Source organism: Chinchilla lanigera, unplaced genomic scaffold, assembly GCF_000276665.1.
Source record: "Chinchilla lanigera isolate Chin_1 unplaced genomic scaffold, ChiLan1.0 scaffold00121, whole genome shotgun sequence".
NCBI lineage: Eukaryota > Metazoa > Chordata > Mammalia > Rodentia > Chinchillidae > Chinchilla > Chinchilla lanigera.
In genome coordinates this window covers 1,910,642-1,937,789 of record NW_004955522.1, presented here as the reverse complement: position 1 = coordinate 1,937,789, position 27,148 = coordinate 1,910,642, and the positions used below count along the sequence as shown (strand labels likewise).

The following is a 27,148-nucleotide window of genomic DNA, read 5'->3' as shown; positions in this document are numbered from 1 at the left end:
TTCCTTCCTTCCTTCCCTTCCTTCCTTCTTTCTTCCTTCCTTCCTTCCTTCCTTCCTTCCTTCCTTCCTTCCTTCCTTCCTTCCTTCCTTCCATGAGATTGTCATTTCCTAAGGGCAATGATGGAACACATACTGATCAATATGTGAAACATTCCACGTGTATTTGCCCGTGTGATACCCACATCAACCACAGGAAGTAGATATTACTGCCCATGTCTTCTGGATGACAAAATTGAGGCTGCCAATGACATGTCCATTTAGTGATGGGTCCTACATATGACCCCAGAACTGAGTGCAAAGCCACCACTACCCTTTACATGCCATTCTACCTGTCTGTCATCTCAGGCCCCAGCACAGCGACTGCCTTATGAACCATGAGTACTCAACAAACACAGGTGGGATGGATGCCTCAGTGACACCATGAGATCTCCTGGGGCTTCTCAATGAGTCGTTTCCCTTCTCTTTTTCCCTCATCTATTCATTCTGCTCTTTTTCCTTGATAAATCTACTCGAGGAAACTGATGGCAATTAGCAGGTCATCTAAATAGTAGTGCTTTCATCCCAAGAGAAATTCATGCTTAAAAAAAAATGTCTTGGAGTAATTGCCCAAGGCTATGGACCATGGTATGAATTAGGGACCCAGTAACCTCTAGATTCAGCTCACAACCTGGTTTCCATGCCAGAGCTCATGGCCAGATCCCAGCCAGCAGGACAGGAAAGAGGAGTGAGAAGAAGGCATTAAGAAGTCAATGTGGGAAGTCCCTGTCATCTCATTGGCCAGAACTGGTCACATGATCACAGAGTGCGGCACTGGAAGTTAGGGTACAACTGTTACTCTGAACCATCATGTGCTCCTTGGTTTAAATCATGTCACTAAGAAGGAAGGATGGATTACATATTGGGGAACAAGAAACAGTTCTTACATAATACCATTTCTGGGGTCCAGTCTTTCTTGGTTTACCATGATGGCGGAGGTCAGGTTCTGGTCATTTGGGACAGATCCCCTGGAAACTCATTCTTCCATTTCTTTTCAAAGCTGTCTACTTAACAGTGGCTTTTACAGGGGTTGGCTGTCTTGGCAAGCGGTCCCCGCTGGCCTTCCAGCCTCCTCCCGCTCCGGGGGATGGAAACGGCGCCTGGCACTCCCACCCTGCCCTCCTTCTTCACCATGCTCAATAAATATTTTTAGAAGATAATGACTCAAGGTATGGCCATCTTGGATCCAGGATCACACTCTGATATGGTGCCAGGTTTTTTTTTTTTCCCTCTCCTTAGCATTGGAAATAGATTTTTAAGCAGTATTATATAGCAGTTCCTCTTCAAAATCCTTCTTTCCTTTTCTTTAGTAATGTCTTTATAAATCACTGTTATAAAAATAAGGCAAGCAGAAGGAAAAATATGCAGTACCCAGAAACTGAAAATTCAAGTATTTGCTTTTTATGGGACACTTGAGGCTCTTAAAAAAGAGAACTGCTAGAAAACTTAAATACAAAAAAAATCACTGTATGATAACATAAAAGCCCAACAGAACTGAATAGTTTATGAAAATAATTTGAATATTTACACTTCAATTTATGGTCTGAAAATCACCCCTAAACCACGTCCTTATTCTTAAATGGATTTTTTGAGAGAGTGTTAAATACATTTTGATTATTTTGACACAATGTCTACTTGGATACTCTGTGCAATGATTTGAAGCCAAAAGGAAATTCCTAAAAATCTAAAGTACATCCATGAGACCGTACATTAGATATGCAGAGAGGTACATTAATATGTATGCATCTGTATGAAGTTTAATAAACATTTCAACTTAAAGGAGTACTTTTGATGGTTGTTATTGTTAGAGGAAAATAATTGTAAATTTAACTCAAATGAAGCCTAGGGTGAACAGACATTGTAATTCTCCTGACAGAGCAGCTCGGGTTCAAGTTCATTTCTTTTTATTTTCTAAGACTGAGGCTTAAACGTTCACTTAAACCATGTTTTATACACAACATTACGGAAACACAGCAATGCAGATCCATAAAAGTATTGACAAAAGACAGCCACATATACCAAGTGCTTTCATTTTGTCTTTCCTATTATTTTTCTTTTCCAGTAAGTCAAAGGAACCTCTTCTCAGAATTTCTTTCATGTCACCTATTTAGGAAGTATATTGACAATTATCTTAACAGGCCCCTAAAGCTTCAAATATCTGTTCCCAAAAAATTAGTTTTCACTTTAAAAGGACAAAAATTATTCACAACAAGAAAAGTGGTAGGGAAAGCATAGGTCCAAACACTTTATTATTAAACTCATGGGCTTAATGAAACCCAAACATGGAGAATACATTATGTAAATATCACAGACAAAGGGCTTTTGAAGTCCAGGCGACCACAATATCCAAGTTTTGAGACTGTGATTTTTTTCTTGTTGTTTATGCATTCTAGCAAGACCTCATCTCTCTTTCTCTCTCTTTCTCCTTCTCTTTCTCTCTTTCTCTCTCCCTTTCTTTCTCTCTCTCTCCCCCCCAACACACATACACACACACACACGCACACACACAGACACAAGTTTTTAAGCACATATCTCTGCAAACTTAAGCAAAAGGGAAGGCTAAGAATATGTAAGTGTCTGGACAGAAGAATAATTCACTCAACTTCAGAGCTGGAAACAAAAATAAACACAGTAAAAGAAATCCCTATTTAATCTGCTTTCCAAAGAAAAACTCATTCAAGGAGAAACAGGAAAATTTTCTCATTCTGGGGCACTGAAACAAAACTAAAACTCCAAAATAAAATACGCAGCCTGGGCACCATGAAGCTCAATAAATAAGCACTTGAGTAAGTCCTGTAATTGTACATTAGTTACCTTTCTTCTCTCCAAATTGGATTTAAAAGAAAAGACACAAGTGTAAATAGTAGTTCCACTAATATGAGTTGTAGTGCTAGTATCTGTGCACCTTCTGAGATGAAATATCTGACTTTCAACCATCAAGTATCTACTCAGTAGTTACTGGAAGTCAGGTTCTGGACTTCACGCTGAAGTAGTGGGAGGAAAACATAGAACCTCTATCCTAGGAAACTTATAGGCACATGGGTGCACTTGTACAGTACTGGAAATCATAGCATTTCCTGGTGGTCTGTTATGTGCCAAACATACTGCTGAACCCTCTGTGTATTATCCAAGATAATTGTTGAAATAACCAGCCAAAGATGTTTCTGCATTATTATCCCTGTTTCATGTGTGAAGAAACTAAAGCTCATAGAAATTAAACAACTTGTCCAAGGTCACCCTGGTATATGCGGACTGCGAGCTAGGCTGGTGTTCTGCTCTCTCCACGCAGCACAAACTCAGGGATTTCTAGGTGACAGTAACAATGGGCCAGTTCCTGCTTTTGTGCCTTCCTCAAAACAAGCTGTATTTTAGACAGGGGAAAACTCAAGCTTGGGGACAGGTAACTATGACTTCCTTGAGCTCTCCTTGTCAGAACTGGCACTCAGCTCTCCTGATGGCCAGGCCTAGGCTCTTTCCGGAGACTCAGGTTTTCTCCATTGAGTCTTTCAGAAACATAAGTAGTTTTCCCCAAGACTCAGATCTTATTGGATGAATCTCCAAAGATGGAGATGTTTGCTTCCTGCAAATTGAGCAAATGCAGGTTCCTAGATTCCTCATTGTGCTGCTGCCCCTCAAAGACAAATGGTCCTGAAACCTCATTTGCAAACTCGGGTCTTTTAAGTAGCCAAGAGAAATTGTGGATAACTACGTTGGAACTACAGAGGCCATGCTTTATTTTTTTCTTTTTAACATTCTGTAATGTCTCTAAGTACCTACAAAGAATAGCAGTCACCCCTCTCTTGTCCTCTCCCTCACTCTACATGGATTGTACATTATAGTCTGTACCAGCCTTCTCTCCCTTCTTTCCTGCCCCCTGCCCCCCTGCTTCATATTCTTCCTGCCCAACCATTCATAGTGAAAAGCCCCACATATATGTTCGGTCACAAGACAGGCAAGAGGGAGCCAGTGGGGGAAATGAATGAATTAGGAAAGGAACGAATCCTGCTGGGCTGAGGCCAGGGCGTGAGGCAAGTGACCTGCCTTCAAGTGCCACTTCATCCCTGGCCAGAAGGACAAACAGCACCTACAACTTCAAAAGAAGTGGAATAGCATTGATGATTTGCAGACAGAGGCTTCCCTTCTGTAATCTTGGCAAAGGATAGGTGTGAAAGCCTGATTCTCATTGAGAAAAGGCATTCTTCACAGTTTGATGGAACAGGAATATATTTTTTAAATGTCCATTTCCTCCCTATAATATTACTCCTTCTGTTTTGCAGTTATGGCTCCCAAGTGGAAATAAACTTTCTAGAAAACAATACCCATTGGTGAGATTAGGACTCTAGGCATGTAGGGTGAGTCATTTTGGGGGTGTGAGGGCATTTCCTGACAGCAAGGATGGAATTTCAGCCCCAGACTTTATTGACATATTTTTGTAGAGAGTTATCCTACCAAGCAATTACTGAGAGGCCTGGATCTCACTCTGACGCCATCTTAGAATGTTGTGAGCAGCTGACGGGCTATTTTATCAGTCCCTGTATGCTGCCACCCAGAGATAGCCATGAGTAGCCTTGACCATGTGGCCTTGGCAAGGCTTAGCCAATGAGCGTGTCCGATGTGAAACACAGATGAACAATGCACTCTCTGTGTTAAAAAAATGAACATGCAGAGCCCACTGTGCACTCGGGTATAATAAGAACTCTAACCACATTCAGACCTATGTCCACACTACAGTTGCCCTTTCATAAGAAAGTGGTCTAAAAACAATGCACTTAAAAGGGCATGTACTTACACTGAGGGTGTCATATAGCAAACTGTACAAAATGACCTGATTGCAAGTTTACTAAAGCCATAAATGGTTACTCACACTCATGGAAACTAACAAACAAATGGTAAGCAAATAACTGGAGAGGAAATTAGCACTTTCTAAACACTCAGAAGGATTATGCTATATGTGATATCAACATTCCCTTTTCTAACAACCATGGAGTGATTTGACAGACAAGGAAATTGGATTGATCTTAGCCTTTGGACAAATTTGGTAATTTACTATTTATACAAGGGCAAGTAGTTAGTATGTACCAGAGACGAACTTGAAGTGAGATCGTTTTGTCTCTAAAGGATGGTCGCTCTCCATTATGCCACTTACTCTGATTTTTCAATAAATATCTCTTGATAGACAAGTTCCATTTTTTACAATGACATGGTGACAGCAAGCTTCATGTTTTAAACATACTTTTCAAAGCAACCCCTCATAAAAGCATGCTCAAACAGAAAGGTTGCTAATCTGTAAGTGTTGTAAAATTTGTCTAACCACATAAGAAAGCTCTTTTCTAAGATGTCTGTGAATTGAGAACGTCATGTCTGAGCTTCAAAGACCTTTTGGTATTTTCCCCCGGCTGTATGGCCTCCTCTTCTCTAGCAGGAGGCTTGTCTATGGATTAATAATTCCTAGCAATCAGCCCAGGTGCCCATTTGTGAAGCCCCAGAATCCTCCCTTTGACATTTCCAGAGCAGATAAAAACTAATTATTCTGGGAGAGTCAAGTTCCCTCTATCTGCCGCTAAGATGTCTTGGAGAAGTTGCCAACATATTATGCATTGCAGGTAGGATGCAAGTAGAATATCCAAAGATATTTTACTTCTCCTCCTCTAAGGAAAAAAAAATAAGACAAAATAGAAACTACATATTAGGAAAGGCAGGTTCACAAAATAGCAAGAGTAGATCAATGATTCACATAGAAGAAAATGGCCACACTATTTCTAGAATGTTCTGGAGTAGAAATGGTGACGATGATATCGATGATGCTATTTTTGCCAGGTAAAACCAGGGTGGGCAGGAAAGGAGGAAAAGAAAGACAAGGAAAGGAATCATGAGTCCTGCATATGGAATATTTTTCTCTATGGAGTTTATGTTTCTAGCCAAAACAAACCTTAGTTGTAAGTTCTTGGTTTTAATGAATAATCTTACTAGAAACAGCCTCTAGAGCTTAAGGATCATGCCCTAGGACCCTCAAATTTCACTTCTATCAGTCCGCCCATTGACTTTATGGTTTGAGTCAAATCTATGAACCCCAGTTTCCTGCTGTATAGATGGGATCCTGGAATCTATTCCTGTAGATGCTTTCCCAAACCAAAACCACTTCACCTGAAGAAATGTGGAATCTCTGCCTTGTGAATGACATTGCTTGCATGGGGCCTGGGTCAGAGTGGATAGTCCTTATTCTATTTGGGGTGGAGACTAGCCACACCCCACATTCTTGTGGTGAAAACAGGCCATTCCGGAACACCTGCAGTGTGACTCAGCATGGGGACATGATGTCAGGTGGTGTCAGCTGGCCTGGATGGAGAGACCACGTTGGTGAGACTTAATCGCTTACTCAGTCATGCCTATAAGATGGAGCTCCAGTAAAATCTCTGAATGCTGAGGCTCAGAAGGCTTCCCTGGGTGGGAGGACGCCAGGTACATGCCACACATTGATTCTGGGAGCAAGATCGTCCCTGACATCAGAGGAAAGGGACCACGAGAGATTTGTGTCTGGTGCTTTGCTTGGATTCTAGCCTATGTCCTTTTTTCTTCAGCTCATTGTAACCTGTATCCATGCCCTGCACTACACGATGACCATAGATACATTAGTTTTTGGTGATTTTTGATAGTCTTTCTACTAAGTTATCATAGGTGAGGGTAGTACGGGGAACCGCCCCCACAAACTTGCCATTGACATCAGAAGTGAGGACAGTTTGGGGGATTTGTGGTTATCCCCTCACTCTTCACAGTACCCTACAAAACATCCACACATGTACTCTGCTTACTGAAATAGCCCTTATTTCCAAAGAGTGGGCAAGAAGTCAGTGGTAGTCTTACCCCTACGACCTGTGAGATGTCCAGAGTCCACAAGACCTTTCTGAGTTCCTGCTTCCTCGGCAGTAAAATGAGGATTTGAGTAAGTTGCTCAGTCTAAATGACAAAGATAATGACTGTGAAAGCTCTTTGAAATCGTCACTTCTTTTTCAATTATAAGACATTAAGGGGCCACTGTTACTACTACCTTGGAGTTTAAATGCTTCGGAATTATATTTACTCTCCTGGTTTTATTATGTATCTCATGACCGGGAACCTCACGTTGGCTCCATCGCCAGGTGCTGGAATTATGTCAGCTAGAACTTTCATTAGCAAATGGTTTAAGTCAGTAAAAAGTAATGGCAAAACAAATGCGGCATTTTGACGTGGCTGTATCTACTCCAGCACAGCGCGGTTTCCAGGCTAATGTCTTTTCAAACAGCTCTGTTTTGCCTGCAGACTTGAATACCCTCATTATAGTGTTTGAAAAAAAAGTTCCCTTATGTTTTTTTAAAGAGCGCCATTCTTCAAAAAGATGTCAAGAAGCTCTTTTTTCCCCTTTGCTACAAGGTGTAATGTAGAGATAAGCACAAAATCTGGTTGGAAATGTGACCTATATTGGACTGGCAAAGCTTAATATCAAGCAAACAGCTAGTTTGGGAGCAGGTTTTGTCCTACCTCACTGCTGATATTTGTAGAAAAGTACCTACGTATTATTCATGGGCAGTGGGAGAAGCTTGAGAGTCAATTACGGTGTTAAAAAATTGGAATCATTTGCTCATCGAGTTCATCAGAGTTTTGAACAAGTCCCTGGCCTTCCTCGAGACAGCCAAAGCCAGGTCTTTTGGAAAACATTTTATTTTCATGCTCAGCGTAATAAGAAGAGAAAAGTCATGTTTTGCAGATGAAATGGTGCTGATAATGAAAAGTAGGTCACACTTTCTCTCTGTGTCTCCATCTCTATTTTCCCTGAAAGACAAAGGGAAAGTCTGGAAGACATGAATCAAGCAAGGCTAGAGGCTGACCTGGGTGTTCTCTGCACTCTGAGTAAAATTAGGAGCATTTTCTTCTCGAAGATGACATTTAACAAGGGCACAGAACTTGGAAACAGAAACTGCTTTCTGGGGGTTTATGTGAGTGAGAGGGAGGGCTAGGTGAGGTGAGGGTACAGACAGCAGATCCTCCAGCATTTGGGGTCAATCATAATAAAAAAAAAAATCACAGGTTCAAAAGGTGCTGCTGGTGACTGTGACCTTAGAGGCTGGGGCAACTTGACAGGAAAAGGGCCCGAGGAAGAAGGCTTTCTATCAGTACCCAGAGGGATAATGTGACCATGTGTGATTATTTCCTTCTCCACTTCTCGGGAGGATTATACATCCCTGACTATAAGCAACCAGGGCACTCCCTTTGGCCAATGAAATTAGGCTAAAAAGATGCGGGGGAGGGTTATTTTTGGGAAGAGGCACAAAGAACCTGTCTTGTCTCTTTTCTCCGGGGTGCTAGAAAGACACTGTAATGTCACCATGGAGCCTGGAATGGAGAAGAGCAAGGGCAGAGGCAGCTCTTGACAGGCCTGTGATGGGCACAAGAATATGCCTTTTATTTTTGCAAACTGTGGAAAATGTGGGGTTGTTTGTTACTGCAGCATACCTAACCTAGCCTGACCCACATGGCATGCCTTAGCTCTTCCTTACGAAAAGTGTGAGAAAGATGAAATAGTCAATGTATCAGTTTGGTAGTCTGTACTTTTAAATCAACTTTTTGGCTTGGAAGTAGGCATTAGCACAACCCTCTTCAGCTGGACAGACTGGGTTGCAGACTCATTGGTACATGCTGTTGTTAACAGGATCTTCAAATGAGAAAATAAAGCTGATAAGATTACTGGGGGTGGCTTTAAAGAGATGATTTCCCACGGTCACCTTGCATTAGACTGTGAAACAAGACAGACCAGGGCAAAGATCCTAGAGCCGACTGCCTGGAAGCGAATTCTAGACTCTACCATATTCTCTGCCAGATTCTGGGGAAGCTACCTAGCTTCTCTGGCTTTTGTCTCCTCATCTGTAGAAATGGCTCAATGGGAGGCCTCTGCCACGTAGAACTGTGGGCAGAATTAATGCAACTAATGCACAGAAGGGAAAAACAGACAGCCTGGCCACACCGTCACCACTCAGAAGATGGTGACTACTGTTCCTATTGCTCCAGTTGTTGTTATACCACTCTTTCCACTTAAACTTCTCTACTGCTGAGTTCAGTATGGGATCTCAGGTGAGTAATTCATTTGCATGGGAGATGATAATCAAGAACAGGTCCTTGGCTGCTGCTGGGAGTAAGTGTCACTACAACTAGATTCTTACCTTAGGTTCACAGTCTTTTCTCTTCCCTGGATTCTATCAGAAGGCTAAACTCTTCTTACCATGCCGAACAAAATTAATTACTCTTCTGCATTTTTGGAACAGGCAACTGAAGACAGACAATGTTCAGTGGTCAGAAAATCTAGCACTGGGTAAAGAAAAGAGAGGAACCAATCTGGGTTCTGTGATATACAGTTTAGACAAGTAACTGGACTCTTCTGAGCATTAATTTTCCTGATCTGCAAAATGGGGATGGTGGGGGGAAAATCCTGTGGGAAGTAAGGGTAGGATAAGATAATATATGTAACGTTATGAGGGTGGAAAGAATTCCATAGCATCAATATGAGCTGCTATCATTATTAATAAAACTACTACTAACCATAAGAACACTACCACAAACAAATACACAAAATTGTAGCAAGCATTTTGCAGCTTGTCTTGGAATGACAGAATGAACATTGTTAACTGTCAGGGACCTCTGTTCACATCTACAAAGGAAGCGAAGGGCATGGGCCCTGAAACTGGGTGGCCCAGGATTCTTCCACTCCTGGGAAAAAATAAAGAGGAGGGGACACTGTATGTCACAATCTGTCAAAGGAGAGCGGTTTCACAGCCTTAAATCTATGTGGACTCCTCCCAAGAGAAAAGGGGAATGTGTATGAGCTCCCACTTTGGGTGTCAATGTATTTTCATGTAGCTGTAGTCCTTGTTAAATGTGAGGCTATCATTTTCATTCCATAATGTCAATTTTTCTCACTTTAAAAAAACTATTTCCTGTATGGCATAAGGTGGCCAGTACTGGGCTGTAGCTCTGAACAATAGACACTGTCCCTGCCCATGTGCACCATGGTCACCTTAGGTGGCAAGCTATAGGTGCGGTGAGCAGTACAGCCCCAGCGCATGGGCTTCTGGCACAAGGGAAGCAAGATGTGCCGCGGTGGTGGTTGTTCGTGGGTTGACTGCTTTGTTGTCCATCAGGTCCTGAGTTAAAAAAAAATCAGCCTGGTGTTGGGTCAGGCTGGTACCCGGACTAGATGAACCTGGACTAACAAACAGATACAGATGAGTGGCCCCCACTGAATGTGGCCGAATCAGGCACTGCCCCCATCTGGGAGTAAGCAGCAGGTACTTGTTGAGTCTGGGACAAACGAACCCCATCCTCCTTTCTCTTGTTGATATTCTGATTTGATCTGGGAGACTCACAGCTTCCCTGACTCTTAGTTCATGAGCTTTGGGATGTCTGCAGGGCCAACTCCACAGTGACAACTTGGCCCAAATCTTGCCAAACTTCCAAATCTCCCCAGACACTGAGATTACATCAGGATGGATGCAATCCAATTCAGGTCAGAGTGAATCCTAGGAAGAGACATTTGCTCTGCTCCCATTGTAATGAACCTGGTAGATGTGATGTAGAGAAACTTCACAGATAATGGTGCCAATGCTGAGGAAATGAATCTAAGAGGTAAAAAGAGGAAAACTAGGTCCTAATTGTTTAGTTCCCGGAGCAAGCTTTAGCTGACCCCCCTTGTCACGCATATATTTTCCAGTTAGTTAAGCTTACTAGATGATGTTTTCTTCCATTTAAAATCAAAATTATCTAACATTGTCGACTTGATAATAGTAGGGAAACCATTTTCTTGACCTTGGGTTTTTTAAATTGGATCTACTATCTGTAATTTATCAGAGATCTAGCGTAGGGTCATGGCTAAATTTCTTACCTTAGAGATGTAGCCATAACTACTTTGATACTTTTCCACTCTGAAAACCTTGTGAATGGATTTACCTTCTCATTAACAGAGAGGGTAATGGACATTCAGCCCTGCAGGTTGAGAACAATCCAAATCTATGCTTGTTGTCTTGGCATAGTTATTATTTGTGTGTCTTTTCACTCTCAGAAGTATCTAAAATGGATGGGTTAATAAATCGTAAGGTCACCCTCCTGGTAGTTCTCCTTTACGAAGTTGTTTTGTTTTTTCCTTAAAAGCAAAATCGCCCTTAAATTCTTTCCAGTGATAACTGTGGCTAATTATACTCCCCATATAATCTCCTTTTGCCAGTCTTCCCATGTTTGACTTTGAGGGGATTAATCATTACTTTCAGCTGTCGGACCAGGTTCTTGAACTCAGGGTATTATTGTTTTATCTAAAGGAAACCCCTCTGGAGCAGGGCCTCCATCCATCATACCTCCCACAGTAGAAAGAACTGATTAAAACTTCCTGGCCTGCAAACTTGTTTGTTGATGTGTCGCTTCCCTTCGTGTGCACCATGTTTAGGATACGGCAAAAGGCATTGTTTTACGGAGATGGGACAGTTATCTGTGGGGAAGACTCGGTGCTGGGAATTTGGCCACCTCTGTAAACACAATGATAACATCATGTCTGCACACACTCGGGGAAAACAATGGCCCCGAATTCCCTTTTCCTAATTAGAGTTTGAAACAATAGGTGGGAAATAGGAGGCCCTGCTATCATTATCTATCGGCCTTCATTTCTGGGCATTGACTGAGCTTAGAGTGTTTTGTGTGTGTGAAGGAACAGCAAATTAAAATTCGGGCTTCTTCCATTTTTCTTCTTGAGTGTTCATCTTGTTATGAAGCTCCGGAAACAGGGATTAAACATCGTACAGAGAAGATTTGAGAGCTACAAACACTTGTGAACGGTACCAAGTCCCCTTGCAAATTATTCCAATAAGCAAAGGCCTGCTCAAGGCAGACAATAGAGAAGAGCTGGTGAAGATACTTTTAAAGGTTCGCTTGGATCAGGAAGAGACACCGATAGGCGCCTTCCCCAAATGGGAAACAAATTGTGTGCTTTCTGAATCAATGAATGAGAAAGTCATCTGGTTTTTTTGTCGTTGTTGTGAATGAAAATCAGCAACATCACAGTACAAGTCTTCATCTTTTAAAATCTGAGATGTCCAGTACTCTGCTAACATTGGATACACGGATCTGCAGGGCAGGGTTTGCCCACGAAGTCCCAAGCAGGCTCACTGGCTAGTGTCCTCAGGGGCAGAGTCAACACCAGCAATCAAGCCATATTAGGTCTGTTTACATTTATGATTGCCCTGAAGAGTGGCAACTAAGTGATTTAGATTGGAAAATTTCCCTTCTGAGTTCCAGATACATAACGTTTAATTCTTATGGAATTGTACCAGGCAAGATGGCCACTGTATGAGCAAATTCCATGCCGGATGACTGCCGTGGTCCTGGAAGGGGACCCTGTCCGTCTGTACCACAGAAAGGAATTGTGATGTGGTTTGGCTATACGGGGATAGAGAGAGGAGGTAGGAGCCTGATGATGACTGGAAAGCAATTTTATATTTCTTTCTTTCTTTCTTTTTTTTTTTTGCAGTACCAGGGATCGAACTCATGACCTTGCGCTTCCCAGGCAGGCCCTTATGCCACTGAGCTACATCCCCAGCCCGCAATTTTATATTTCTAATGTAAGGCTGAGCAGCCCTCAGTTTCTGCTGATCCAGCTGACAGGTCATTCATCCCCCTGATAGTCCTTCTCTGAATTTCTAGGCCAAGCTAAAGTGGTCTTCCAACTATGCTCTTGCCCCAAAATACGTATCTCTGCAGTTACCTGACTCTAGGTCTCCCCAGAACCATCAGAGTTGAAATCGCTGGAGGCCAGGCCGCCTGGGTTCCCTCTTATACTCAGGGCCTGGCATAGCTCCTGCCTTTTCTCTGCACTTCAGTTAAACAAGGGATCTCATTCAGTTATTCATGCAAAAAAAAAAATCCCCTCTATTACACACAGAAAAAAATTACATGAAATTGGAACTGCATCTCACCAGAACAGTGTGCAAGCTGCAACTCCTCTATTCACATATTCATTCATCAGCAAATATTTACAAGTTCTTTCAATGCACTAGACATTGCTCTCATTGCGCAAGACTCAAAGGTGGACAAGACTGATCAGTTCCTTGCTCTCCTGCAGCTTTCAGCCAATGAGAAGAGAAAAACAATAAATGAGTGATAAAGAAGTGGCTAGGCAGATAGTTAATATCAGGTGATGGTAAGAGCTAGGGAGAGAAATAAAATAGCGATGGGGTAGATAGAATGAAAGTAGTTACTTTGGATAGGAGAGCTGGCGTGGACTCCTATGAAGGGACAGTATCCCTATGACAGTGAGGGGTCACACGCCATTTACAGCATCCCCAAACACAGTCATCAAGCCTTAATCTCTCATGATCCATAAAGTGACCAGCAATATCAGTGAAGTTTTCTTACCCAAAACCAGCAGTGTGAGCACAGGTATCCGTTAGTTCAACCCAGACTACGGTGATGTGGTTAAAAAATTCTTGTCAGAAAGTCCCAAACTAGTATCTCTTATCTGGGTTGGCTTTGCTCTGCTCAGTGACTCTGTAGCCCTGGATCTATTCATCTTGTGGCTCTACTATTGTCAATGTGTAGTGTCCAAAACCATCAGCTATGCCTGCATCAATCTTGTGGGGTAAGAGTGAGGCAGGTTTTCAAGGGTCAAGTTTAGGAGAAGCCAGCATCATTCCATCAATATTTCATTGGCCAGGACATGGTCACATGGCCATGTCTAATACAAGAGAGGCTGGGAAATGTAGTCCAGCCTTGCGTTAGAAAGAGGCAAAAATGGCCTTGGTTTTGTTTTGGGACCTCTGTCTACATGATCCAACAAGCAAAACTGTGAGGAGGATAATCCCAACCCTTCTGCTAAATTCAGAGTCTCTGATTATATACTGCCTCGGCTACACCAGCCGAATGATTAAAATCAAGTATTACTCTGGCAGAATATAATGTGGTATGTGAGATGTAGGAAGCGAAAGCTACAGCTGAAATCCAATGGGTTAATCTACTAAGGAAAAAAAATATTTCGACCTGTTGTACTCACAGGCGGCCCCAGAGATGGCAGGCTAATTGTCCTTCTGGGATGCTGACTTCTTTGTGGAGCCCTCAGAATGGACCATTCGACCTTTTGAGGTTTCTCATTGCTCTGATCTCTTGCTAATGGATAGTGTTTTCTAAGCTGATGGTGGTTTAAAGATACGGCATCTAACCAATGATAATACGTCTGACCTCTTGAGGCAGAACCTTGTACATCTTACTCTCTCAGTCTCCCTTATTGCCTAATTACATAACTTGACTAGAAGTTGGTTTTAGAGAATCAATTTTACCATTGCCTAATCACAAGTAAAGACCATAAAGTTTTATGAGAGCTGAAGGGACTGCCTTTTACAAAGGGGAACTTAAATGAAAATTAAAGGGGACATAAAATGATAAGAAATGAAATTCCACAAGGTATTTTCCCTGGACTGCCAGGCTAAATTACAGTGCTAGGGATATAATCCTGCTGCTTATGTCTTCAACAAAGTACCAAGTGAAGGGGACGAAGTAGTATTTCATGATCTCTAGCAATGCAATTGATGGAGTCCCAGGTGAGTATCTTCCAGTAAGATGCAGAAGAAAACCCCTCAGTCCAAAACCTCCTAATCATGTGACCTTGGGCAAGTTCTCCAAATCTCAGATTTGTCATCTGCCAAGTGGAAATAATAACAGTAACTACCTTGCAGGGTTGTTGTAAGGATGCAATACAGTAGCCCACATCAAGTGATAAGCACACTGTGTGGCATGCAGTGAGACTCTGACCCACTCATGTTAATTGTTTTTCAAATAGAAGCTTCAAAATTGGAGGATCTACCCAGTTTCTGTGACTAAGATTTTACTGAATCTAAGTCCCCAGGGTAGGGGGTTGATGATCTGGCTCCATGATAAGGAAAATCCCTGATTTTTGCACACACAAATCTTGAAAATGACTGATGCTGTAATGCTTCTTATTCCACTGCAACAGGGGAGATATTTCCAAGTTTTATTGCATCAAATTACCAAAAGAGTTGGTGCCCGCTTCTCTCTGTATCTCCTCCAACTTCTCTATCTTCTCCACTATAATTTCTGGCGCTTCCACTTCTCCAGAGGAGGCAGGGAAGGTCAACACAGGCCACCAAGAAAAAGAAAGGATTACTTCTCCATGCGTAATAAAATAGAATGGGGATAAATTTTACAAATATATGGTTTGCTGTAAAGACCATCCATGCACTGAAATGGGAATGAACTCCCATGGGCAAGTAAGGTGACTGTCATGGTAAAAAACGCTTTATTGCAATGGCAATCCATCAAAGTTGCTCTGGAAATCGAAGGCCCTGATATGTTATACTAACATGAAATCTCACACCATGTTCTCGGAAGGATAGACAAAGTTCTGCCACAGTGCAGAACAATCCTCACAGTGATATAACATAGTTATTTCTCAGGCAGTTAAACCAAAATGTAAGCTTTGATTTAACACAAGATGGAGGTAGAATTATAATCCTAATGTAACTGGGAAGGAAGACAGAACACTAGAAATATCAGTACAGTTAGCATGGTATCTTATTTCACCAAACAAATGCCTTGGAAATATGAATACCACGAATGTTTTGCCAAATAGTATTTATCATTTCTGAGATGGGTGCTGGCCTTAGAAGTGTGTGACATCTTCCCCATTTGCCTGACTCTTAATATTTGGAGTAAGAAGAACCACATAACAACCTCTGTGTTCTATCAAACTGGGATGCGTATGTTTGAAGCATGACATACAGATTCCCGATAAGAGTTATTGGTGGGTGGCAGAGGCTGGTAAATGGTACAGGACATCCTTTCAGGAAGTGGCCCCTGGGATCTTCCATGTAACGGGGACATCATTTCCAGAAAGCCACTGTGCCAAATGGTATGTTTCACCACAGAGGCTGAGGGTTAAACCCAGTATGAGGCCGGCGCCAGCAGTGCGGGCTCCTCAGGCAGTGAGATATGGCTCCTGTTTTGACACTCGTGTAATAGCATGCTTGTTCCCTCTCCTTGTTTCTGTGGAGTTTATGGTCCATAAAGTTTAATAACAATCTTAACAGCTGAACAGAGAACACACGAGGCTCGAAGGCCACCCTTACCAAAGGGGACTGGGAGTTTTAATTCTTTTCCCCCTCAACATCTCTTCCTGCACAAGTGCCCGCCTGTCATTGTCAGCCATGCAGAATAGCCACGTGGCACAAGGGGACACGAGAAGGTGCTTGTCGGCTCTTAAGTGAAGTCGGCTACACACGGCCTTAGCGGCCTGATTTGAAGCTTGGAGGAACCAAAGATGACAAAGCCTTGTCATCTTGCAGTCTGGGCAGCACAAGCAGCCATAGGGTTAACATGCCAGAGGTTAACTGGTCCAAATAGGCAGACAAATGAAATAAACCGCAAACTCCTTCCCAAGGCCTGCCGAGCTGCGCCCGCACCACTCTGCTCCCAGCCCGCTCTTCTGCCCCACGTGCTCACGTGGTCTGGTCCCACAGCCCGGCAGCCCTTTGTCCTGATGGCGACTGACTTGGGCATTGCTATCTCCTTTCTGGTTCCTCTCTCTTGGACAGTCTCTGAGCCAGCCTCAGCTGTTTCAGTGGGAATCTCTGCAAAAGCCCTCGGCCACATCTGAAGCAATACCCACTCCCTGTCCTACCTTGCTCAACTGTCTGCTAAACACACAGGTTCTTTGAGACTTATATCCTTATTTTCACACACACACACACACACACACACACACACACGCATGCACACATGCACGCACGCATGCACACTACCTGGATGCACACTACCTGGATTCAGAGAACTTGAAGCAGAGTTCCTGACTGCAGCCATGGTGATTAGAGCAAATGTATAAAACTCTGATGATACAGGGTCAGAAGACCTGGACACATCATGAAGAGGTAAAGGAACTTCTGAGTTTCAAAAAATATGTCTCGTCTATTTTTCTTCAGAGCCGGTGGACTCCAGCAGGATGACAGCGCAGTGGGATCACCGGGCCACTGGGCTGGGCGGGGCCGAGCCACTCCTCCAGAGGAGACAATTCTGGCTTAGGAAAGGGACAGTAAAGGAGGAAATCCCTATCAGGCTTCATTTGCATATCAAAGGGCCCTTCTTGCTGGGCTGGCTCTGCCCCTTTACACATCTCCCCCTTCCAGGGCTAGGGGTCCTCCTGGGTGCATACAAAGTAGTGCTGTAGGAAAAAGCCCCAGGGAACTAATGCCTCCCCCTGGGGCTCCCTGGGAACCAGCTGTCCTTTACAGGTAGACTGCTGGCAGGGGAATCCTGGCTTTACAGATTTAGGTGGAACTCAGACTCCTGTCTTACCCAAGGTTTCTAACCAAGAAGACAGAAATGCTGTAGCCTAGGTCATTCATTCATTCATTCATTCATATTCATGCATCCATCCTCCCACTCATCTACTCATCCCGCATTGACTGAATCAAAACAGCTAGCACAAAGCTGTTCTTGACTGTCTCTTTCATCCTTTAATTAATTAACACGTGGGAAGAGAAGTCAGGGATGGCCGGCAATTCCAATATTAATAATTGGACCAACTTTTGACAATTGGGGTGCAGCTAACATGTGAGATTCAGAGCTCTGTTGGCTCACCTAAGAAGTTATTTTTTAAAATAAATTTTATAAATAGGATCCCATTCTTGCATTCAAGGGGCTCGCATCGTAAAGGAAGTTCACAGTCTATCCTTTTATATATGGAAAGTTGCAGGGGGCTGTCAACAGTGATTTGATTTACATTTCTTTAGAGCAGAATTTTCCTATCTTAGATTTGCTTCAGTTGGAAGCAAATATGTATGCCCAACATGTAACTGAAATGAGTGGGCAAGTTTCTCATCCTTTCCTGGTGTTGGGCATCAGCCTCACAGCCCTGGGAAGTAGCTTGGAGCCATTGCTGCAACCCCCTTGTAGGATCAGTCCTAGGACAGGGTCACTGAGGGCCCTGTTGCATAGTATTTTTAAATTGATCCCCAGGATGCATCTTAAAGGTTTATACTCTCATTTGAAAGCATGAATTAAAAGAATAAGAGCACACTTTATGTCATTATAATGACTCCCTAGAACCAGGAATTCCACTGGGAGGTAGCGGGGAGGTTGGACTTAATGCAAAGAAACCACAACAGGGTCAAGCAGGAAAGGGATGTGATGCCAAAAGACAAAAGAAATGAGAGGGGGAAAACATGGTTATTTTCTTCTGTCCACTAAGGATTCAGCAGCCTGGGACCAAAGGTTGACAGAAAAGCCAGATGCAAAGGCCACAGAACTTTCAAAAGTAACTATGATGGAGCATAGCACGGATGACCAGATGTCCTGATTTACGCCCGGTGTCCCACTGTAATTACTGGCCCCCTTCCTCTCTCCAAAAGGTCCCAGTTTGGATGATAAATTACATGGACATTCTAATCACAGCACAAACACCTGCAAGGCAGGCTGCCCAAGGAAGGGAGTATTTACATCTCCAGTGACTGTGAGCCACTCAGAAAGGACATTTTTAAGATCACCTGGGCATGACATCACAAGCAACTGTAATTGAGTCTTCTGGTTTAAGCAAAACCTTAACCTTAGTTTGACTTTTGTGTGTGTGTGTGTGTGTGTGTGTGTGTGTGTGTGTGTGCGTGTGTGTGGTACTAGGAATGGAACCCACCACCTGGCACACAGCAGGTCCTCAAGGAGCGTTTGTATTATGAACAGTTACCATATCCTACGAATTAAGTTACGAATGCCTGAATTCTTAGTATCACTGAACTTGCATGGAAATAACCATGAGGGCCAGAGAGGGCAAAGGGCGGCTGATTTGCTTCTGTTCTTGGAAGGTAGGGGGGAGTGAAATGAATTTCAACTAGGCCTTTTTCAGGTGGTCTTTTCCAATGAGCAGAAAGGCCGGTCTCATGGCCCCTGTGAGCCCGGCCGGGGGGCCTCGCATGGCTTGCAGGTCCCAGCTCAAGTGAACTGAGGAGGACACATGGAAGCTGGCATAAGATTTTTGGCTCAGAGGTAGCTCTGGCCTCGGCCTCTGCGGCAGTCACAGGGGAGGGCCCGAAATGCTGTGGTCTAACAAGCTGCCTGACATTTTAAAATTCCTTCACCTGAGCTCCTGGTCCACCTTTCAGCCTTCACCCCTCCTCCTCAGGCACATGGCACTGTGGGATACAAGGGGCTTGGGATGTGGAGAGAGAAAGTCACCATCCCCTTGTCCTTGAGGTAATTAATCAGCGGTGATTCTTTACTCCGGGAATAATATCACCGAGAACACTTTCCCTCCCTATAATATCATTTCTGCCTCAGAGAAGCTGCTCAGGAAAAAATGCAAAGGGACTAGGTGGGCTTTTGGGGCAAGGTGTAGTAATAAAGCTGGGTTGTTGATACCCTCGGGTCTGGAAGAGTGCTTCAAATGCCAACAGGATCTGCTGCAGGGCACCAGGCTCTCCAGAAAGGCAGCGCTTCTCCTGTTCCTGAGGATTACGTTGCAGGACCCCCTGCAGACTCTGAAAGCTGCAACGAACAGCTCTACATAAGGAAGTGTGGGCCCTCTCTGGACTGCTGCCTCCCCGCAATTAGCAGTGGGCACTGCCTTACCCCACCCCCACCCAAAGCTAATGGTGCAGCACAGAAAGTCCCACCTAAAGGAATAGACAGACCCACGTCATCCCTTCTGTGTCCCAGGCAGTGACAGAATTATATTGTATGATGTTGTTTAAAACACTGGCTGCTGGATGAATATGAAATATGAAGAGGTGAGGGGGAAGAGAGAAAGAAATAGGAGAAAGAAGAGAGGAACGGGAAGGTGGAAGAAGAGGAAAAGAATTCAAACCACAAGCCCACCCAAAATATCTCTCTAAAGTTATTCTATGACATAGTGGATATTCTAAAACTTTCTTTGGATAGTCTTGTCTGTGTAGTTCCAAACCCTGTTATCTTCTGCCTCCCACAAGCGTCTGGGTTACTGCCAGACTATTTCCTTCAAAGTCCATCTCCCCATTGCTGTATCTCCTTCAGCGCCACTGCCGTGACAAGCAGGGGACACGAGCTCTGCGCTTAGCACCTTGAAGAAGGACAATGGACATTGATTAACTGCCTGAAGAAGGAAAAAGCCTGCAAGATGTGAGCAGACTCTATAGAAATGTTGGCTCAGAAAAGAGGCAGGTGGTCTCTTCCGTAGAACAAGATCTTCGAAAGTGAAATATGAGTGCTCCCGAAACCGTGTACTTTCTGAGAGAGATCGAGCACTGGACTTCTTGGGAAGAGCATACTAAAGAAAACATCGACTGAATCTATAGGACAGCAGTCTCCCAGAGTATAACCTGTTCTTTCAAAATAAGAAAGAAAACTTCTGGTAAAAAGTACAATTTTATTTAATAGCCCTCAAGTAAAAGAAGAGAAGCTATCACATTAGAGTGATCACCATGAATATTATTGAAAGCAATACTAACAGAGTTGTTTTTATGGACCCATTTATTTAACATGAAAAAATGGCATTTGCCAAACATCTGACCTGACAAGTAGCAGATTTATAATGCAGCTAAAGATGAAAAATAAACTGGAGGGAAAAACTATTCTGCATAGATGATTTTGCATTTTGTGGACTGGTTACAAATAACGCGAGGGCCACAAGCCATCTGATGACTGGGGCCAGTAGGAACTTCTATTTGGAAAACACCTATAAGACTACAGATCGCTGTGATTTTAAATATTTATTTTTATTTTCATTTTATTTATTTATTTATTTGAGCGCTAGGAGGATCTTAGTTTTCAAATACTACTTTCCAAAGAAAATGTCTCACGTTTAAGGTCAGAAGATACAAATACAAATTTCCTGGGTGCTCAGTTTCTTAAAAAAACAGTATTTTCACTATGCATTCTTGAGTGACGTTTACTTGGTTTAAGGTGCAGACTGGGGTGTGTTAAGCTTATGGAGAAACCAAGCTGGAAACTTTCCACTCCAGTGTCTGAGCTGACACAGAACAGGAGGAGAAAGACTCTAATCTCATCATCAACAAATGTTCCTGTCTGTTCTGAGGTTTATACCCTACACTAGCAAAATGGTGAAGAGTTTATTACTGACTTCTTTTTTTTTTTAAGTAAAAAAAAAAACAACTAACAAAAGAATAAAATGGGAAAAAGAAGTAAGGCTCTTGGCAAAAAATAAAAACCTGGGGTGGAGGGGGTGTATATTACACATATCTCTGTTTTGGTAACCCAAAGAGGGAATATAAGCTTAAAGTCCTGAATTTAACAAACCTAATTATCAAGGCTTAATTAGTACCAAGGGTACAGCTTCATGGAACACCTGCAGACTTAATTTATGTCCTGACAGAGAGGAACAAGTGTTAATGGGCTGTATTTATGTTAATACTTGAACCTTAGGAGCCAGCTGAACAAAACAGACCATGCACCAGTTTTTCAAGCTACAGAACAAATACAAAAGATATCCATTGTCCAGTTAGTTTGCATATAATTTGTTAAGGATCACACAGATCTACTTAAACTCTTAAAACTAAAAGAGTGGAATATGAAAAACTAAGGCTGTTTGGGGTCTTGGTTAAAAGTCTCACAAGATCAACCCATATACGAGTGGCTACACTGTTTTTAAAATTGACAGTGGCATTTAGGGTTAATTGTCCTAGTACTTGGGATGAGTGTGTTTCATGATGCTGGAAGTGGAAATCCCACGGTTTGCATAAATCACATCATATTCATACAATAGTTAACATTTGTGGAGAGCTTACCCAGTATCAGTCACTGGGTTAAGGTCTTCTAGACATTTTTTTTTCCAGGTCTCAGATAAGGAAAGTGACAGACAACATGAGAACTTGACCCCCGCCTTTGAAGCAGCTTAAAGAGTTGGAATCACATTTCTGCACAAAGCCTTAAACCAATGGGCTCAACTCCCCTTAATGTGCAGGTAACAACAATAAGATGATAAAACATACAAACACCTATCTTTATTAGCAGTCTCAGCAAACTAGAAAAAAATGCACACACCTTTGCCTGATACAAGACATGTACAGAAAACCTACTATGAACATCATACATGATAGAAAAATATTGCTTGTAACACTTGCAGTGCACATTGTCATGGAGGCGCTAGCCAGTGGAATGAAGAAAAAGAAACGAAAGCCATAAAAGTTGGAGCGGAAGAAATAAAAGTGTACTCAGAGACATAGAAAATCTGGCATCTTGAAGAGAAAGAATAAATAAATATTATTTTTCTGTTATCTTCTTCTAGAAGATAACCTAATAAATAAATTTTAAGGTCATTGAAGTTACAAGATATCAAAGCAATTTGTTAAATCAATTACGTTTCCATACATCAGCAGTAAATAATCATTTGTGATAGCATAAAAATAAATATTTCAGAATAAATTTAACAAAAATGTAGAAGATATCCACACTGAAAACCATAAAGCATCACTGAGATATTTATAAATTAAAGATGATATAATCAATGGAAAGATACATGCTCATGGATTGTAGCACTCAGTATTGTTAGGACTGCAATCCTCCCAAAGTTGATCAATAGATTTAATTCCATACCAGCAGGTCATCTGAAAACAAATTGAGATGCTGGTCCTAAAGTTTACAGGCAGAAACAGAGTATCTAGAATAGGCAGAAAAATCTTGAAATAAAGGATAAAGTTGGAATCTTTACATTACCTACCTTCAAAATTTACTGTAAAGCAACAGCAATCAATGCAGTAGTTACAGGTATAAGAAAAACACTTGGATCAATGGAGTACAATGCAGAGTCTAGAAATAGACACATGATATATAGTAAATTGATTTTTGACAAAGGTGCCAAGGACATTCAATAGAAAGGATTAGTCTTTGAACAAACGGCATTGGAACACTGGAGATGCATATGGGAAAACAATAAGCCACTACCCTTACCTCACACCATATGTAAAACCTCATTTGAGAAGGACCTAGATCTAAGTGCAGAACTACAGCCATGGAGCTTCTAGAAGATAACAGAAAAATATCATTGTGACTTTGAGGTTGGTGAAGTTTTTAGAAAAATAAAAGGCGCTCACCATAAAAGAAAAAAAATATAAACTAAACATTTTCAAGAATTACAACTACTCTCCAGAAGACCTCAACAATGAATGAATGTGTAAGACACAGAAAGACATTTTTTCAAAATGGCCAAATACACACGTGCTTCACAGAAAGAAAATTGATGAATGGTCAATGAGTTCATAAAAAGATACACTAGTTATCAGACTAGTCATCAAACTAAAACCAACAAAAGATGGAGCATTTCATGCCCACTGGAATAGCTATAAATAAAAGACTGCTATTGGTAAGTATGCCAAGTTCTGTGAACTCTCACATAGTTCCAGTGGAAGTCTGCAGCAGCCATACCCCCAGTTCAGACAGCTGTGCTTTAAGTTAGAAATGCATAACCTTAGAGGTAATAATTCCACATTTGTGTATTTAACAGACAAAATAATATTTGTATAAACTTTATACAAGTCTCCAAAAGATACCTGCAGTCCCATGTTTATTGCACTGTTCCTTGTTAGCCTAGAAATAAAATCAGCTAAGCTATCCAATGACAGATGGATAAAGAAAATGTGGCACATACACATAATGAAATATTATTCAGCCCTTAAAAAGGAAGAATGCTTGTCACTTGTAACATGTAGATATAGCTAGAGGACATCATGGTGAGTGAATTAAGCACAGTGGAAGCCAAAAAAGTTGACTTGACAGAAACGGTAAAACAGTGGTCACTAGAGATTACCAAAGGTAGAGAGGAGGAGGGGTAATGGGTGGAGATAATAGGTGATCAACATAAGTAACATACATAAAGTTCTAATATTCCTTGTAATACAGTAGGACAAATGTAGTCCACAACAATTCATTACATATTTTATTTAAAAAACTAGAAGAGAGAAGTTTAGTTCTAAAACAAAGAAGATAAATATTTAAGGAGAAGGAAATACTGCTTACCCTCGTCTGATCTTATACATAGTATACATGGATAGGATTATCACATGGTTACCCCACACATCTACACAATCATTTCGTGCAATTAGAAAAAAATAGAGTACACAAGAATATTCATGGTAGGGGCTGGGGATTTAGCTCAGCGGCAAAAGCGCCTGCCTGGCAAGCGCAAGGTCGTGAGTTCGGTTCCCGGTACCGGAGAAAAACCAAAAAAAAAAAAAAAAAAAAGAATATTCATGGTAGTTTTTTCATGGCAAGAAACCCTCAAAAAACAACAAATAAAAAACCAACACACACAACAGACAGCCCAGAACTCATCTATAGGGGGAATACACAAGTTGGGGTATAGTTTTATAATACAATACTGCTGAGTACTGACCAGTACAAAACCAATGATATACACAGCAACATGGGTGGGTCTAAGGAAAGTGTACTGTTACACAAGAGATGCCGGACAGAGAATAGTAGGTAAGATTTCTACCACATAAGGTTTTAGAACAAGTTACACCAAGTTATGATAAGAGAAATAAGAACTTCCTCTGGAAGCGAGAGGATTTACTAAAGAGGAGAATGAGGAATTTATCGGGCTGGTGGGGATGTTCTCTATCTTAGTGGGGGTGGTGATTACACGCTGTATATGTATGTATCTTTGTAAAAATCTAGAGAACTGCATCTTAAATTTTGTTAATTTCCTGCATGTAAATGATACCTCAATTGTATATGTGCACATATAACTATGGTTACATGCACAAACATATACAAATATGTGCACACATGAGAAGAGTTATTTCACAGGTCAAACTTAGATCTTCTTTCATGAGGTCCCATTTTACGTTAGTAAAATAGATCTTACTTCAGGGGGGTTATAATTCTATCTACAAAAGTGCTTGGAAGTTTTATTTTAAGATTACTTATGAAATCATTTATTAATTACTGTGTGAGTACATGAAGCTTTGTGTAAGGATACTGGGCTTGGGAGTCAAATATCCCAGGTCGTTATCATGGTTTCGCTCCTCATTAGCTAGGTGACCTTGGGCAAGTTAATTATCAGCTTCAGCAGCTTCCTGACCTGAAGAAGAGGGGGAGGCATGAAGGCCTTGCAAGACTGGAGCAGATGCATGTGACAACAGATGTAGAGCCGACTATGAGGGACCGCAGGTATTGTTGTCAGCATGGGGAGCCTCAGCCCACTTTTGATAACTTCATAAACACAGACAGGCTTTGGGAAGACGGTCACTTTATAATTTTCCTCCAAAGTCTTTGTAAAGATGACTAAGTAGATCTATGAAACCAGTTGAGGACAATTTGGTGACTGTTCCTTTTCAATGAGTAAGTACATTCTGGAAATAGTCAATTATTTTAAAAACAATTTAGCACACCTATTTTTTTTTTTTTCCACCAGCATTATTTCTACTTCCTTCTTTTAGGAAACCCAGTCTTTCTATCTTTTTCTTAAAGAGTAACTGCCAGTATATTTTCAGAGCCCTTTCAGCAATATCTTGGGAGCTTACTCATGTGTGAAAAGGAAATTTATACAGAATTGGAGAAGTGTTCCTTTCTGGAAGGAAGAGTTGACTGGAGATGTTAAGTCACTGTCAGGGCCAAATTCATGATATTATTGTTTCCTAAAGAGGGTGTAAGGGTAACATGAAAGAAAGATTGAGGTTTTCTGAACTGTATCAGCTTCCTACAGTGACAGTTCTTCCCTCAAGTTTACACAGCTAGGTCCTATGATTCAACTGGCGTGTTCCTAAGAAACCTTCATTTTGTTATTTTCTCTAAATTCACTAGAACTATACTCCATTTAAGTTTGTATTCCTCAACCCGTTTGACCAATGCACTTTTTTAAAGGTCAGAGGCATGACATAACAGTAGTAGAAGTAAAACCATAATAACAGTACTTTCTTGTTTGGGGTTTGCATTACCAAACCGATCAGGGTTTCAGCGAAACCCTTTCCAAACACCCGTATTAAATTCTAAAGGTGAACACAAGAAGACACAGGATGACAGCTAGGCCTCTGTCACCACGGTCACATGGCAGAGCAGACAATGGCACGAAGCTCTGCCTCAGTTGTAACACCAACACACAAATCCTCTTCAGTGAATGACTGAGTTTCCAGCTTACCAGGAACCAGAAAGGAAGATCGTGTATGCATAGAAACCTGAGTCCCTTTCTAAATAATGCCGAATTGAGAAACCCACAGAAAAGGCCATCCTCCTGAGGAACAGGCAGATTTCATTTCTCTAAACTGGGTAAGCCTAGCTTCTTAAAAGTGTTCTCAAGCCGGCGATGCTATCAACTCTGAAATGTGGTTTGAAAAAGCGGATATTACACTTTAGCACATGTCTAATAACTACCCTCACTATGGAAACATTGAAGGCAAAACATTGAATTTGCGTTCCTAATCATGCTATCGAGATAAAACATGCACAGAGTTCTCGTAAACAGGTGCTCGGACTGATGGGAAGCCTGCGCCCCAGGGACCACAAGCCAGGATGCGTGGGATCTTGGGGTTCTGCACACCTAGCGGCGGGGGTGACGAGTGGACGCACTGAAACAAGGGTAATCAGAATTGGTTCAGTCATCAGATAATTTCTGATTGAAAATTCTGAGAACTGTTATGCAGCCAGCGCGGTTAGTCACTGTTTCTCAAAAGAGCTGCAATATGGAAAACGGATGCTCATCTCGGGGTCTTAAGGTCAGCTTCCTGTGCTTATAAACACCTTCAAGGCATGGATCATATGGTAGCAGGCTGGACTGGTGTCCCCATAGTGCTGTTTTTTGGATGCTTAAATAAAGTGTTTCACGGAAGAAAAGAAAAAGACAATAAGCTAGGGAGAGCAAAAAGGGAAAGCGAGCGAAAATAGAAAGCTAATCTCCAAAATCAAGTGTTTCCATCTAGGAGAAACACTGACCACAAATAATAAAATAGAGAAAACATAGTCTCCGATGTTAGTATGCACACATTTAAGTCCCACTAAAAATTGGCAATGCTGATGTCCCTAGTACATTTGGAGGAGGTATCCTTCACCCAGTTGGAAAAAAAACAAAGGAAGATTTGATTCCTAAGTATTTATTCCCATTAACCCGGGAACATCATAGTTA

General features: G+C 41.9%; 1 protein-coding gene and 1 long non-coding RNA gene across 3 annotated transcripts in view; one reads left to right on the top strand and one right to left on the bottom strand.

Annotated features, from left to right (window-relative positions):
- Wwox (WW domain containing oxidoreductase) overlaps positions 1–27,148 on the bottom strand; it is a gene marked incomplete at its 5' end in the record, with an annotated part of 919,641 nt that overhangs the window by 247,583 nt on the left and 644,910 nt on the right.
- LOC102025501 lies at positions 6,314–12,068 on the top strand. 2 transcript variants are annotated; one of them, XR_264615.2, is made up of 3 exons: positions 6,314–6,393; positions 8,938–9,138; positions 11,801–12,068. It is a non-coding gene; the product is annotated as an uncharacterized LOC102025501 (long non-coding RNA). The 2 variants fall into 2 exon arrangements; XR_264616.2 differs by having other exon boundaries at positions 6,331–6,495.